The sequence below is a fragment of the Oratosquilla oratoria genome, chromosome 43 (assembly GCF_046742065.1).
Source record: "Oratosquilla oratoria isolate Oo_2021 chromosome 43, ASM4674206v1, whole genome shotgun sequence".
Lineage (NCBI taxonomy): Eukaryota > Metazoa > Arthropoda > Malacostraca > Stomatopoda > Squillidae > Oratosquilla > Oratosquilla oratoria.
The window spans coordinates 29,301,908-29,306,907 of NC_134819.1; positions in this window are offsets into that span (position 1 = coordinate 29,301,908).

Here is a 5,000-nt window from a genome sequence, read left to right on the forward strand (position 1 = left end):
ACGTGACAAGTTTGTGGTTGATTAATATATATATACATATATATATATATATATATATATATATATATATATATATGTGTATATATATGTGTGTCTATATATATATATGACTAGTCTATTTTCTTCACTAAATTCATACCACAGACACCGCGTCCATTTCTGCACATAAAATGACACAGTTAAACATAGTTTGTTCTGTTTTTAAAGGCAGTTTATTTATTTTGTCTGGAAATTATACATTGTTTATCTTATCTAACGTCACAGGAGGTGGTTTTCATATAAACAACTTTGAGGCGTAGTTGGGCTGCAGTCTTCAACTGTAAGTGAATTGCATTTTTCATTTTATATTATCTTATTTTATTTTTATTTTCTATTCATTTATTTGTTTTATTTGTTTATTCTATCTTTTATTTATTTATTTCATTTTATTATTTTCTTATTCATTCAATAATTTATATAATATATATATATATATATATATATATATATATATATATATATATATATATATATATATATATATATATATAAGATTATTTCAGACAAATGAGAGAGAATGTGGGTGGGGAAGGGCAAACGAAGATGTGTTAGGAATAGAGTTTATTGCCCTAACGTTGCGACCAACTTGGTCTTCTTCAGAAGAAGACCAAGTTGGTCGCAACGTTAGGGCAATAAACTCTATTCCTAACACATCTTCGTTTGCCCTTCCCCACCCACATTCTCTCTCATATATATATATATATATATATTTTTTTTTTTTTTTTTTTTTTTTTTTCAAGATTGTTGCTCCATTGTTTGGCATCATCTTCAGGCTTGGATTGTTGATATTTGTGAAATATACAAATTCATTAATTCAGCAATATACATAATCTACAATTAATTGCATTATTTTAGTAAAGCGGTGTAGTATATCAATAAGGTAAATTACTTCACCTCTTGAGTCAGACAAACTGAATTTTGATGGAAATACTTGCTTCAGGGGAAAGAAGGATTGAAAACGTTGAACTCAATTTCGTTGTAAATGGCATTTGATCAAACAAGGCTCAAAACTGATGACAAATTAAACTATCTTTTAATTATTCCTTCGGAGTAAACATATTTAGATTAAAGAAAACAAAAAACGACAAATAGTCGTCTTAGCTTCATATTCGACCAATACGAAATAGCAAATAATGTAGACAAAGTCTTAGTCGACCAATAATCTGAAAAATAAAGAGTTAAACACCATATGAGGACGGAGCCTCTGTTTGTACGACTTTTCGCTTATTACAGCTTTTTCAAGTACAAGTTGATATACATATGCTTGAGATTAAATAAGGGGAAAGGAAGGAACGAGGAGAGAAAAGAAGAAGGGGGGGGAAGGAAGAGGAGGAGGAGAAGGGGTGGATGGAACACTGGGAAAGGTTGAGAATGCTGGCCCAAACGTCCGTGGGCGAAATTTTCACAAAGGGTGGTTTAAATATTTAAAATTTTGCTGGCCAAGGGTATTAGGGGAATTATGTGGGGCGAGATGTTAAACATGCCCCTGTTTAGTTCAATAGTGCTGCATCTAAACACTTCCCGCGGATTTTGTCAGGAAGTGTTTAGAAGCAGCGATCATTCAAGGAACGAACACTATTGAACAAAACAGGGGCATGTTTAACATCTCGCCCCACATAATTCCCCTAATACCCTTGGCCAGCAAAATTTTAAATATTTAAACCACCCTTTGTGAACATTTCGCCCACGGACGTTTGGGCCAGCATTCTCAATCTTTCCCAGTGTTCCATCCCCCTCTTCTCCCCCTCCTCCTCCTCTTCCTCCTCCTCCTCTTCCTTCCCCCCTTCTTCTTTTCTCTCCCCGTTCCCTCCATTCCCCTTATTTAATCTCAAGCATATGTATCTCAACTTGTACTTGAAAAAGCTGTAATAAGCGAAACGTCGTACAAATAAAGACTCCGTCCTCATGTGGTGTTTAACTCGTCAGTCTTGTCTGCAACTGCCACTTTCATGAAAATCTGAAAAATATTTCATCACCACTGCAATATCTTTCATCCACTTATTCTTTTTTCAAATCTGAATAGATAAGAATCTCTATGAAGGAAATAAATGGAAATTATAAAACAAGAAAGCTCTTTCAGTAAAGCATTAAGAAATGTCGACCAAAACTTAGTGTTACGATGGAGAATATTTTCGCTTCGTTTATGTAATTGGAATATTGTCGAATTCAGGTTGGAAGTGAAGAGGCGTTTCAGCAGTGGTAATTTCTCTGAAATTCATGTGCAGCTCATAATTTTCCCTTCAAAAGGAGTAAAACTTTTAGATTATTCCCTCATTCCCAGCCTCCCACGCGCTCGAACTAAAAAACGAGGACGATTGTCTGTTCGTTTGTTTGTGCGTTCATGTTCAAGATCTATAAACACTTCGCCCGTGTGTGTGTGTGTGTGTGTGTGTGTGTGTGTGATTTACCATGGTCTTGGATCACGTGTTGGACTCGTGATCGACAGCTATTTCCCTCTAAAAGAGAGCTTAGAGCTCATATATGACCGATGTATGGGTAATTCCTTACACGCACGCACACACACACACCCAGCTCCCCGCCCACGAGAGTCTGAGTAACGACCCGCAGCGTAGCGATACTAAAATTATTTCAGCCCTGGGCGGGATTCGAACCCGGACCACCGTATTGGCGGCCGGGAACTCTACCAACTGTGCCACGAGTTATGTGTGTGTGCGTGTGTCTGTGTGTGCGTGTCTATTTCCGTCCGCGTTTATTTATTTATTTACTAAAGTGAGAGAAGTTATTCCCGTCCACCTACGTTCAGCGCGGTCTTGTGTAGGAGGAGAACAGAGATCCTGTTTTATCCTTTTTTTTTTTCCTCAAGCTTACATACCAATTTCTCCTTTTCACTGCGGAGGAGAGAAGGGGAGGTAGAGAGAGGGGAGGGGGAGGGGTTTTCCCCCTCAGCTAAATAAAATCACCTGACGGCAGCTAGAGTAAGGACAAAAGTCGAAATTTGTAATACGAGAAGGGTTCGAGTTTATTTTAAACCTTTAATTACGACGGGACATGTGCCATATTGAGACGTGAGGACATCTGCCATCAGGCAAAAATTACATTTAAATTACAAAGGCTTTACAAAGGCTGAGCATGCCGACAGGAGACCTTTTGGTCCATAACTAAGTCGAATGCGAAAAAAAAAATGATGATGATCAATAAAATCGTGATAAGTGAATCTAAGCCAGCCACTTATCTCCCACTGGTGACGTCAAGCTTACTTGAAGCGCTGGTGCCATTTTGTGGGAATTTTCTACAAATTTGTGGGAGAATTTTGAAGAATTATATGTAGAATTTGAAGAATTATTGGTTGCAATGAACTTATTTGTGTATATATTCATTCCTTCGTTTTGTGGGGAAAAATGTGAAAATCCATATTTCCTTGTGGGAATTTTGTGGGAAAAATCTCATTCATTTGTAGGAACTGACATAGATCACAGTGGTAACACTGGTTTGAAGTCCGACGTTGTCTTGTCTTCTCTTCGCTTCGACTAGCTTCGCCTCGCTAGTACGAACACGAAGGCAGCGTACAGTTGTGTCGACCAAGGTCACAGCTGAGCTCTTTATCTCTCTATTTATACTCAATTTTGTTTTCCTTCGTTTTATTATTACAATTAAATACCTTTCTTTTTTCGTTTTATTTTCTTTCTTTTTTTACCTGACCTATTTCGTTTTCTTTTTGTTTTGCATTGCTTTATTTTATTTCCTTATTGTGTTTTGTTTGTTCTGTTTTATCTTATTTTATTTTATTTTATTTTTGTCTTTCGTTTTACTTGTCTTATTATATTCTATTTAATTTCATTTTATTCCTTTTTTCCATTGTTTTTCTAACTTAATTGCATATCATTAATTCTATTTTATTCTATTCTAGTATTTTATTTGATGTTATAAAATCTCATTATGTTTTTCCTTGGTTATATTTTACTGTATTTTGTTTATTCTCTTCATTTTGATTAAACTTATTCGACTGATATGTCGCATTTGTTTTCGAAAAATCTCTGAAACCACGATCCCTCGAGGGTTACTGATACTAGCCACTTGCCCTGGCTCTACACCTCGCACGGAATGTCTCTGTGTGCCTAAAGCTCTTACCTTCCTCTCCCTCGTTACCATGTGGGCCCTTCCTCCCTATCAGGGGTTACCCTCTCCTTTCGAGCTGGGTGCAGACAGACTATTTTATGCAACATTTCTTGTCCCATCCCTTTTTTAAAGATACGTTATCATCACCTCTCCCCTCGCCCCTCTTCCCTCTCTTCTCTCCCCTCTCACTCTCTCCTCTCTCCTCTCTCATCCTTCCCCTCTCCTCTCTCCCCTCTCCTTTCTTCTCTCCTCTCTCCTCTCCCACCCTCTCCTCTCTCCCCTCCCCTCTCCCCTCTTCCCCCTCCCCTCTCCCCTCTCTTCTCTCCCCTCTCCTTTCTCCTCTCTCTCCTCTCCCTTCTCACCTCTCACCCCTCCCCTCTCCTCTCTCTCCTCTCTCACCCCTCCCCTCTCCTCTCTCCCCTCTTTCTCTCTTTCCTCTCTCCCCTCTTCCCCTTTTCCCCTTCCCTCCCTTCCTCTGCCCCCTCCCCCCTTTGTCTATTTCGGTAGCAAATGCCTACTTTCCTCAGAGGAATGTACCAGTTTAGGCACAGGGCTCTGTTTAAAAGAAGAACATTTCCCACGATGCACACACATGCACACACGCACAAGCATGCACACCCGTACACGTATGCACGCACACAGACATACACACACATGTTCAAACGCACCCACACACACGCACACACACGTACGTGCACACACACACATCCGCACACACACGCACACATACACACAAACACAAACATACACACACACACACACACACACACACACACACACACACACACACACACACACACACACACACCCGACAAAAGTCACAGGTCATCCGGACACTTATCGTGTAACGACATTTAACGGTCGCCAAAGATTTAAATTCCCAG